Genomic DNA, 12376 nt, shown 5'->3' with positions numbered 1-12376 from the left:
ATGACTGAAATTAATGAAGAAGTAATTATGGTAAGACTTTTAACTCCAACACGTTTAGTTTTCAAAAAACCTTTTTCACTCGCTTATAACTCAAAATTTTGATTCTCAACCATTTTTGCTAAGGAAAAAATCGTCTCCAAATGCCAGGAGGAATCCGCCCTAATTCATTGGTCAGTTAGTTACCGGACACCTGGTATATTGATATAAAAGTGTATAGCACGTCAGAAGCTTGTGAGCTTTACAGCGATAAGTAAAAACAATTGGTTATTTATTTCATTGCGTTTATCTGTTTAAGACGCGCGCTTTAATTTTTCCAAACTTTTTTGCCTGTTTATATTTTAAAGGTCCTCTCTTCTAAAAAATATTGTTTTAAAAGATCTCTCGCGAGCAAATCGAACATAAATATTTAATATTTTACTTTATTATTTGTAAATCCTCGGTTAATTTCAAATTTTTCTATTTGAAAATTATTAATTTTCTATTGCCAATTAAGTTTATAACAGACTTGTAATCTTACTACCATTGCACTTGTTTGGCGGTTTTCAGTTACGATTTTTTATCGTAGTTACTGAATAAAATTATTATTGTGAATTATACGTGTGCAGTGATTTGAAGAAGGTTACAATTCGTTTGAAAATGTTGATTTTCAAAAAAATTAGCGCGATTCGCGGAAATTGCGTGCTTCCTTGGCATTTTCGTTCGCGGCAGGCGGTGTATTTTGATTGTTGCAAGGTTTTGTTTTTTGTTTTATTTTTTTTAAATAGATAATAATAATGTGAATAAATCACGTATTTGACAGATGTGCATCTTATATATAGAAATGTAAATAATAATAATATTATTCATAAAATTGTTGAAAATTGTTTCCCAATTTTGATAGACGTGCGATAAAGATTTTACATTTGGATAAGAAAACTGCGGAAGTTAAAAATATAAATTTTGAAAACGTACACTATTTGATAACGTAAAAAGGTGGGAACTTGAAAAAAAGGAACTTAAAAAATTGCATAATAAATAGGGCTATATATATTGAGCCGGGTGCGCGGAGGTAAGGATGTGTTATATAGAAACTATAATTAGAATTGAGAATAATCCAATTTAAGTCTCTACAAATGTCCAAGCTAAGTTTGTGTACTCGTGTACATTTGTGAAAAGTATATCGAAAAAAATAAATTTCAATATGAGTCCTTCTTACATCTACAAATTTCGCATCAGCTCACATATAGCCTATTCATCTCTTATACTTATTTCAAACCCTATAGAAAGCTATACTAGTAACGCCAAGTTATCGCTATTGAGTAATTAACACTGTTATTCGAATACTTAAATTACTGTATATATAGTATTTTAAATACTCGAAAAAGTGATTAATGGCGTTAGCGTAGTGATAAATTTGATCTACAAGAGATAAGAGCCTTTAAATTCTTAAGTAAAAAATTTCAAGTAATTTTCTTTAATAAATTTAATAAAAAATTTTAATTAAAAAATTCGAACACTGGTATATCACATTAAAATAGTGATTATTTCAATAAAAAAACATTTTATGTGTAAAAAAAATATATTTTATATTTAATAAATTTTATATATATATATGCCTATATGTAAAATATTCTCTCTCACTCTCTCTCTCTCTCTCTCTCTTCTACACACCACACCCACACACCACAACGGGGGCGAAATCTCTCAAATGGGTCTCATGACAATTGCCTGATTCGCACCAGGGCAAAGTCTGTTGGTAATGTCAAACGAAATTTAGCCTGGACTGCCACCAGGGGCAAAGGCTGTTGGTCGAGTCTACGAAATTTAGACGGATTCGAACAAGGGGCAACAGTCTTTGGTTCACAGTCTACAGAATTAGCACGGACTCGAACCAAGGGGAAAAGGTGTCGGTAAGGGGACAAAAGTCTATCGCACGAAGATGGGGGTCTCTTCTGTAGGCAGGCTTTGGCGATCTGTCTATTAATCTGGCTGTGCACATAGCACGGAATCGAACCACGTACCGTGCACATAGCCTGTTACCACTCGGGAGCATTCGTGCACATGGCGACGTAGTCTTCAATGTGCACGTTTGTTGCCAACATAGAGGCGCTTGAATTCCGGTGCAGCTGAATCGCTGGGAGACCACTCTCATCCTTCTCTGTATACATCAACTTTAACAAAGGAAGGTTTGGAGAGAGAACGATGTCGCTAATACCATCCTTTAAATTAATATTTTAATAAACTATTTTAAACGTAAATAATGTTACAAATATATACTTTACGATTTTTTTATATTTTATGAAATTATTCGTGTTTCTTTTATGAGTTTTACCACCACAAGTATTAGAGAGAGATATTTTGATCAACTGGATGCAATAATGAATTTATGTAAAGCCACAAGTGGTTAGCAAACAAGCATTGTTAAACTCACAGATCGAGATAAGAAACTTAAGACTGATCAGGAAGCTGAATATTACTTTCAATGTTCTGTTGGAATCTGCTTAGTTCTGTACAACGGGTAGGCCAAAAAACTGCCAAGAATCTGGAGAAAGGCGGGCAGAGCAGGCAATAAAGTTTGTATCAAGGGGGCTCTCAATAATATGACATGCATTGAGGCTTCTGAAATGACATTAAACATGAGTGTAGCGACTCCTATCCTTCTGAGCACAACTTGCTCTTGCCTATGCTAAAAAGGTCAGCAGTATTATTTCAGTAGGTTTACATCGAATGTATCAAGATATGACAGAGCACTGGTCCTAAACTATCCCGACAATCTAAGAGCTAAGCTTTATGTACGTAAAACAGAATGTTGAATGAATTTGGGGAGTTGTTCTGTGGAAGGACATTTTGAAGGGAAGCGACAGCATGGTTGGAATTAAAGTCTTGAAATGATACAAATAAACAAAAATTACGATCAGCTTGATACTTACATTGTAAGGTTGCACAAACAGAACAACATGTAAAGATAATAAAGACGTGCAGAAGTGAGGAAATCAGGAGGAAATGAACCTCCGCTCCATACTATTGCATCCTATAATAATGAAGTTCCATGTGCCATCGATGACAGAGTAGCTAAAAATACAAGGATGCTATGGCAGACAGGTTATCGCTACTCGTAATATTCGGCCTCCTGGTGAAGTAATGCCTGTGGAGAAACATTATACATTGTTATAATAACACGAACGTGCATACACACTGTTCAAATTGTTGGAAAGTTGTGGGCGAATACCTTGCAACTATTGCACTTATTGCTATGTATTGTTAGAGGAATGCAGAGATATGCTGAATGGAAAAATGTCACGATGGAGTGTGCTGTTTCCCCCTGCTTTGATCGAAAACATACTGTTTACAATCTTGATTTGATTAGAATAAGGCGGGCTGTGCTTGCTGTAAGAGAACGGCAGTATGAACAATTAAGAACATGCTGAAACTGAAAAAAAGCTGGAAGAATGTGATGGTATGCACAAAATTTTGTAATATTGTAAAACAATTGAAGTAAAACATGTTTACAATACTATTATTACCATTTTTAATTATAGACTGGTGACTCTTAGTTCTTTAATATAGAATACTATTATTGTTGTAGATTCCACGGGACAAAGGGTTTCTCAAGACGGAAAAATTACATAGTGAGAAATACATTAGATATAACAGTCTTGTGACGAATAGCGAACAACGAACCCGGTCTTGATCTATTCGGGAGATCTTGGATGACTTGCTTTATTTGTACTTCTTAGCGACACGTACTGTGCTGTTTAGGTGCTAAATTACACGAAGATTTAATTTAAGCGTTTGTCGAAAAACGAGACCGGTTACGTTTTTCGGAAGTCTCATTTTAAGACATCAACAGATAATCCCAGCAATGTTCACAGTAGTATGTATTCACTAAGTTATTTAATAATGATACATCAGATTCTGGTGCTGCTTTTATTCTACTATTTATCTTACTTTCTAATATTTATCTACTTCATGCTTTACAGGTGTGTCTTACGGTCTTTTATCATTTGCTTGTTGTTTCAATTTTCTTTATTTGTTTCTTTAGTCAATTTGTCAATTAAATGTGATGTTGCAGTCAGCGAAGAGCAAGGCTTTAGAATGGGTAGACGTTTGTATAGCCGCAAATGCCATTTGGAGCTAATTAATCCACAGTTGTAATCCAAATATATAGGCACTCAAGATCTAAGCAATGTTGGGTAACGCCATGTATCCCATTCGATAAAGGGCGAGAAGGTATTAAATTGGCTGTTGAATGAAAATATTGTTTACAATATATTTTGATTTTTGGTTTTCATTATAGCTCTTTGAAATTATGGCCAACATTATGTATCATGCGAGGGGGAAATGGGGACAACAGAAGTACTGAAACAGTATTTTTCACTTGTAATTGTACCCTTTGGGGGGGAAAATTGGGCCTTTATATACGAATTAAAAAAGTCTTTTAAAGGGTTTAAATAATAACAAATTTTGTTTAAATTTAAATAAAACCCCAAAATTAAAAATTGATATTTCTTTTTGGTTTCTATAGACTTTAGTGAAGAAAAAAGAGGACAAGGTTAAGATAAAAAAAGCGTTGCGAAAAATTTAATACATATTTTGGGATATAGCGACAGAAGGAAAAGAAAAAAGAAAAACCCTTTTACATTATCGAAAAACTTGTTAAAAATGCTACAAAAAATTAAATGATTACGTGCCGATCCCTTCCCAAAAAAAAAGGGAAATGTCGTCGAGACTTTTAAAACGAGTTTTATTTTTTGAAGGGGAATAGATTTAAAATACCACAAATATGGACAAAACCCAAAGTAGTTTTTTATTTATATTTTTGTTTGGAAAAAAATAAGGTTATTTATGTTTAATATATGATTAATGCGAAAAAAGCAAAATTTTACGACTTCCTCTAAGAGAAAGAGAGATTAATTTTTTTAAAATGCTGAGATTTTAAGAGGAAAAAATTTAAATTTAACTTTTTTTATTTTATAAATGACGGGTTTTTTAAATGGAAAAAGGTTTTAAAGAGTTTTATATTTTATGACTGATAAAATAAGTTATTGTACTTTTTAAACGTTAAATGCAAAAAAAGCACACTTTACAAAGACTTCCAAAAAAGAGAAAGAGAGGTTTTAAATTTTTTTTTAAAAAATGTATGATAGGTAGATTTTAAAAAAGAGTTTTAATACTTTTTTTTTTATTTTTTGAAATGACAGTTTTTTTAAATTTAAAAAATTTTTTTAAAGAAAATTTATTATTAACATTTATAGAGAGTTTATAAACAATATTAAAAAAGTATTTTTTTTACTATTATACATAAAATTTTTTATTTTTAAAAATCTAAGTTTTTTAACAAAGGCATTTTTTTAAAAAATTATGAGGGGAAATGTATTAAGTTTGTACTTTTTTTTTTCGCTTTTTAAATTTATATAATTTTATTAAGAATAAGATTTTAACAAATGTATTTTTTTTAAAAATTATGGTGACACGGGATTAAGTTTTACTTTTCATTTTTTTTTCGCTTTTTAAATATAATTCTTATTAAGAAATAAGAAAATTAGTTTTTTATTTTTTTTAATAAAAAATCGAAAAAATATCGAAGTAAGGAGAAAAAAGTGGAAAGATTGTAAAAGATAATATAGTTTATTAAAATAAAAGAATGATGGGTTTTAATTAAAAATTTTAAATTTTTTTGAATATAAACTGAACCCCGAATTGGGCAAAACTTGAAACAAAAATTTAAATACAAAATCCAAGTTTAAGGGGTTTGACTATTTTTTAAAATATTATTAAAATTTTTTTTGGGGTTTTTAAAATTTATTTTTAAAAAAAAAAATAAAAAAATTTTATAAATACTTTTAAATATAATTTTATTTCTGATTATATATTTTAATTTTAAAAAAAAATTTTAAAAAAAAGATTATCTACTATTATTTAAAAAATGAAATAGAAAATAGTAGATGATTTTTTGTAATTTTACTTTAATATTAAGTAAAATATAGTCTGTGGTAAAATTTTATATGAAAATAATATCAAAAAATAAATTAAATTTTTAAAACTTTGAAAAAAAAGTTATTTATTTGAATTTTAAATTTTTTCAAACAATAATAATTAAAATAAAAATATAATAAACAGTTTTTTATTATATTGTATAAAACATTTTAATATAATATATGAGTAATTTAAAAAATATATTTAAATACAAGATGCTTTTTAAAATTTAAAAAATTAATTACCCAAAAATTTGAAATACTTGATTATTTGGTATTTTTAAAAAAAATATATTTAAATATATATTTTAGATAAATTTTGATATTTTCTCCCCAAAATCTGTTGATAGCATTTCCTTATACTATCAATAACAAAGAAAATATGGTAAAAGAATTGCCATCCCCAAACGGTCGATACGTCCCTCCCGAAAATTATTATACCCTTTTTTCATTTCATCGCAAAAAGAATTGCTATTTACGTACCCAAATTCTCCACTCTACGCCCGGGTATATCGGACTGTGTTTTTCGATTATCGCTCCAAAAAAATTTCCCCTAGAGTATACCGGGTTTAAATTTAAAAACAATTGTGAAAAATTTTTGATAAAGAAAAAAGATGGGGGAAAATATGTAAGATGATTTTAAAATTAAAAAAATACATGCAACGAATGTTATGCAAAAATAATATTTAAACATACTTAGCGGAAGTTTTTCAATACTCTTTCCCAAAATATGAAAAAAACCCCCCCCCCCCCTTTTCAATGAAATCATTTTTGAGGGGGTTTTAGGTAAGATTTGGGGTTTGGGGTTTGCTGTACGTCGGTACTCGACAGTAGCAATTTCAATTGAACGGAAAAATACCCTCGAGTTCGGTGGTCGATTATGTCATAAGCTACCGTAAAAAAATGCATGTTAATCTTTTACAAGTTTTTAAAAACGAGTTAGGGTTTGACATTTAAAAAAATTGTGAAGCGAAAAAAAAATTTAAAAACCAAATAATATTAATCAAATTTAACACAATTTTTTGATATATAGGATTTATTTTAGAAATTTAAATTTCCTCAAAAAACCCCCTATTGTAGAAAAAAGGCCCTTTAGGTTTTTGGGGTTTTGAAGTTAAGTTTTCTAAATTATGGGGCGCTCCTTCCAAAAACGAAAGGATCAGCTCTCCCGGGCACAGAAAGCTTCACGAGGGTATTCCCGAAGGGTAAGCCCCTTATAATGTTTTTTCCGGGTGATTGGAAATGTCGCGATGACGCTAGATACATTTGCAAAAAAATTTAAAATTTTAAATTTAAAAATGCATAATTATAATACATCACGTTTTTTGCTCTGGTGATGGATGCTTGATGCTGGGCCCCCGTTGTGGATCGGATGGCGGCATCCGGGCCATCCGTCCTTATTCAAGTATTCCCCCGGGATTTTGCGAGCAAAGAAAAAAAAAGATCCATATTATTTCCTCTCTCTAAGAATAGTTTTCCAATATCAGCGACCCCGCGTTGCGTCGATTAAACTAATAAACAAATCTTTTCGTAATAAAAAAAAAGCGTCCGATTAGGTTTCCCATGTTTCATTCTTGTCGTCTCCGCTCTGGAAGTCCCGTCGAGGAGCACTCGCGTTTTTTTCCCAATTTTTTTGTGTTCCCCCTTTGTCAATGGGTTTTTTTTTATCACTTATCAATTTTTGAAAATCCCTTTTCCTGCGAAATAATCAAAAAATCATATAATTTTAAAAATTTTCCATATTAATGATATTAATTATTATAATTTATTTTAATGAAAAAATTTTTTTTCATTTTTTTGCATGTACATGAAATTTTAAAAGGGTTTGTTTTTATTGTGTAGTTATGTTTTTATATAAAAATTAAAGTACATAGTAAATTTTACATAGAAAATTAATCGAACATATTTTGTATGTTTTTTTATTTTTGTAAAATTTTAAAATTTTTTTTTGTGGTAAATTTTTTAATCAAAAAAAATTTTTATAAAATTTGTCCAATATCCTATTGTCCTAGGGATTATCATAATTTTAAAGGATAAATTTTCAAAAGGGAAAAATTCCTTTGGTAGTAATTAAATTATTTATATAAAATATTTTAAAGACGTAAAAATTTTTTGTAACATCAATTTTTTTTCTTTCCCAATTTTTGCGATTTTTTTATATTTTTCTCAAATGTTACCCGCCCCACCTGGGCCCACAAGAATGGGGGGTTTTCCCCCGTTTGTGCGGTATTTCTCTTGGCGTAAAAACTCACGGAAAAATTACCCAAGTATTGGTGTATGCGAAATCCCTTGAACAACATAGGTCTTTCTCCCGCTCTTCTGAATGATCTCGTAGGTTTAAAAACCCCTCCGGCCCCCTCGGAGCCCGGGGAGGTTTGCCGCGATAAAAAAAAGGTTTATTGGTGTGACCGCCGATCACCAGATCGATATCCCCGACCTCCCGCGCGATCCTTTTGTCGGTCTCGTACCCCAAAAGGCCCCCAGAGCGATGGGGAATGTCGACCCCCTGCTCTTTTAACATCTTAGCTTCGGTCGAATGGACTCCACCTCATCCTTGAACTCCCCTTTCTTGTACTCGACAGAACCGTCGTCTCCGGCGTCAAGTAGCCAATCCCTCCGATTTGTGACGTTTATTTCCCAAGGATCGTGTGTTTTAGTTTTGGGAGCTCCCAAAATTTTCCGGTTGCTTGCTGAGATCCAGATTTGCTGAAAGAATGGGTTTTCGAAGCGTTTTGTATGAAGGGTATCAGCCCTTTCACGCCGTCGTCGAATTCAGGTTTCCCCAAGGACTTTTCCCAAACAATTAAAATTTACGATAAAACCCGAATTTTTGATATTTCCTCACCTTTTCCCCCCCTCTTTTTTGCACAAAAAATCAGTTTTTTGCGCAAACAAGAGTTTTCGCATTTAAAAAGGGAAATTTGGTAGATTCAAACCCGTAATTTGTTTCGTCCATTGCGAACAGAAGTTTTGTTAATGCCCAAAAAGATTTTTTTTCCAGTAGCTGGATACAAAGAAGGGGAAAAATGCAAAAATTTTGCTGATTTATAAAATTTAAATTTAAAAAATATTTTTTTTTTCTTTCAGATATCGTTTTATCTTCCCAGAAAAAACCCTGTCTAAAATTAGGCAAAAAAGGGCACTTTGAGATGTTTTTTAAAAATCTTTGGATATCATAATTTTTGATTTCTTGAAGATGTTTTAAAGGGGGACTTAAAGGGTGTTTATACGCCAATTTTAACATAGGTTTTTTTTGGGTTCGAACGGAGTAAAAGTACTCACTTAGCATCCGGCTGTAAGAGATTTATGAAACCCCAAAACACCGCCTTCCCCCGTACACGTTGTACCAAAGGGGGTTTCCCCTTTTTTTAAATGTCCGGGCCCCGGTCAGGAAGATCGTCGACGGCGATTGAAATTCGCTTGGCGAACCAGGGTCGCGATCCTGGGAAAAAACCTCCGAACATTCCCCGGGATCGGAGTCCTGCGGTTTTTACACGCCCCCCTTTAAATTTCGGGGTTTCCCCCCCTCCAAATCAAAGAATGTTTCAGCAAAGTCTTCATTTTAAGTGGGGAGATTAATAAAATATTTTTATCATTTTCGAAAGAAAAGAAGAAATTTTCTTGTCAAATAACGAATTCGCGTGAAAAAACAAGCGCGATATTTAATTAGAGTCTAGGAGCGGGATTTTAATTTAAATGGGGTTTTAAAATTTTTAATTAGCGGAGTGGCGGTTTAAATTGGGTTGGGGGTTTTTTAGCGTGACGTTTTTAAATTTCAAAAAATTGTAAAGTAAAGGGGATGTGTGAGATATGAAAGAGTAAAAAATTTTATGAGTTTTTTAAAAGTCAAAATAATTAACTCCGCTCCAATATCACCTGCCCTTTAAAATTAAAATTAAAAAATTTTTAACATAAAATCGATTTAGTTTGATTTTTCAAAAGACTCACACGTTTTACTTATTTAAAATTTTTTTGATATTTTTTTAAAATCTTATAAATTTGTTTAAAAAATATTATTAAGGATTTTAAAAAGTTTTTGTTAAAATAATCAGGTTTGATTATCGTTTTTTTAAAAAGAAAAAAAATTTCCGGGCAGGCACCATTGGGTTTTAAAAATTTAAAAAAAAGAGATCTTGAAGAATCTTTAATAATCTTATGATATCTGAAAAAAATGTTAAAAAAGGGGTCTTAAAGATTTTTTTATGTTCTATTTCAAACATGTTTCAATTTTGTGCTAACCCAGAATATTTCAAAAATTTTTCTAAAAAAAAAAGAGTTACCTCGCATGCCCTATCAAATTTGTGTGAACAATTCTGATGGTGAATTTCATCCTTTTGTGAAGTGGGGGTTTGCAAAAGTTTCGCTTTCGAATATCAAAAGCGCAATAAAAGCAACAATTTATGTGCAAAGCAATCGACATCTTTTTATTATCACTAATTTTTTGGGCTTATTTGATTTTCGCTTCTTTATGATCTTTTCTTTGGGCTTGTGTCTCGCTTATCTCTGTATTTATTACTGATAAAGGGCACGTTCTTGTACAGGGGCACCCTTTTTTTGTCATTTTTGGGTTTTTATATTGTAAAAAATTTTTGGCTGCATTTTTCGATTTATTTTAAAAACCCTTTTTTAAAAAAATATATTTGTTTTTTTTTACGATAAGGGAAAAATTTTTTATTTTTTTTTATAATGAAAATTTTTTAAAAAGTTTTTTTTTTCGGTAAAAAAAATTTTGGTTTTTTTAATAAAAATTTTTTATTTAATTTTTTAAAAATCTGAAAATTGTGAAAACTAGAATGAAAAAATATGAAATTTTTTAAAGGAAATATATGTATTTTTATTGCTTTTTCGTATTACTGAATATAAGGATTTACATCCATCTGGTTATTACAATTTTTTTTAAAACTTTCAACTTCCCCAAGAATTTTAATGGCTCATAAAATCGGCGTTCCAAAGACGCGTCATCGTATTTTTCGAACAATATGAATTTAATTTGAAATTAATGCTGCATAGCTGTCTAATTTAGGAGAGGATAATGACAATAAAAATTTTTGTCTTTGTCATTTAACATTACAAAATAGTTTTCTTTATGAGAAAAAAAGAAATTTTTTATCTTAAGTATTCTAGCAATTGTAAAAGTTTTTAAAATTTTTTCCTTTTTTTAAAAAGAAAATATGGTCTGTTTTTATTTGAAACACCCATAATTAACGAGATATTTAATATATTTATATAAAATATACAATATATGTGTACAATACTTTCATAAAATATATTATTACACAATACCTTTAATTTGTAACGATCGACGGCGATTGATGACAGATTGAGTAACACCTCGTATCAGAAAATGAACAATAAACAAGTGACCACACAAATTACTACACGCCAAGCAACATCCGCATTATATGCAAACCACGTACGATGCAAGGAGACTTTCGCGAGAGCGAAAGTAAAATCGCGTTTTCCAAGCCGAACTCCGAGAGCTGGATCGTCGCGTCTCATTAATTTTTCTAGACGATGCTAATTTTTGTTTTATTTCGTTCAAAAAAAAGTAAAAGAGGCACTTAAAAAATCAGAACGCTGTCAACTGTCACTTGAATACGAAGGTATAATCACGTGCAAGAGTATGCGAGATACTGGCTCACTCTTCCGCGTTATCGAGGCCGCGACGGTGACTTTGAGGGAGCTCCGAGAGAGGCGAAACGATTTTGATGAACGACCGGCACCAACTACTGACTATGACCGACGTCGTTGCGTGCGGACCCCACCGGACCTTTTTCAGTGATCTCTGCTGGAGTTCTTGCCTGAGTTTCGCAGCATCCATTCTTCGTCGAGAATGTGCAGCTCTTTCAGAGAAGATAATGGGTCGCAAAATTCGTTTTTTGAAGAAAAAACTATTTCTTATTTTAATGTAATGGTTTTATTTTAAAAAATGCACAAAAGGTCTTCATCGGTCTTTTATCGCGCGTATCTTACGACATAAGTATTTTTGTTACGCTTTAACTTGGAAGGTAATATATCGTTTTAATATGTATCTTACGCCGAAAAGTCACAAGTCAAGCATAAGGAAGATAACATAAGGAAGATAACATGATTATAAGTGTACTTAATCGACAATTCTCGTTTCTTAAACATTAAACATTTATTTATAATTGCGCCATTTGAGCAAGAGTGATTTAATAAAGATGACTACATTTATTTGTAATTTTAATTAATGTAAGGAAAATATTTTCAATTAAATATTGCAGATATCAGAGAAGAATTAACTTAAATATACATATTTTGTGCAAAATACATATCTTTGACGTTTTAAAAATTAACTGTTATCATCTTTATTTTATCAGTTTTGTTTAATTGTCCAGTGAATTATCAGTTTAATTATTAATTTCGAAAATGAAGTAATTTTTATTTTTGAATAACAAAGC

At 31.1% G+C, this 12376-nt stretch overlaps 2 pseudogenes; one reads left to right on the top strand and one right to left on the bottom strand.

Moving 5' to 3' along the window:
- On the top strand, positions 1-3342 carry LOC146720766 (protein-lysine N-methyltransferase SMYD4-like; annotated as a pseudogene).
- Positions 3343-7621: 4279 nt separating this feature from the next.
- Positions 7622-11775, bottom strand: LOC146720765 (protein 5NUC-like; annotated as a pseudogene).
- Between the last annotated feature and the right edge of the window lie 601 nt (positions 11776-12376).

This window comes from Nylanderia fulva, unplaced genomic scaffold (genome assembly GCF_048542155.1).
Source record: "Nylanderia fulva isolate GAGA-0341 unplaced genomic scaffold, ASM4854215v1 Scaffold612, whole genome shotgun sequence".
Classification (NCBI taxonomy): domain Eukaryota; kingdom Metazoa; phylum Arthropoda; class Insecta; order Hymenoptera; family Formicidae; genus Nylanderia; species Nylanderia fulva.
The sequence above is the reverse complement of the archived record's forward strand: the minus strand, read 5'-3'. Positions and strand labels throughout refer to the sequence as shown.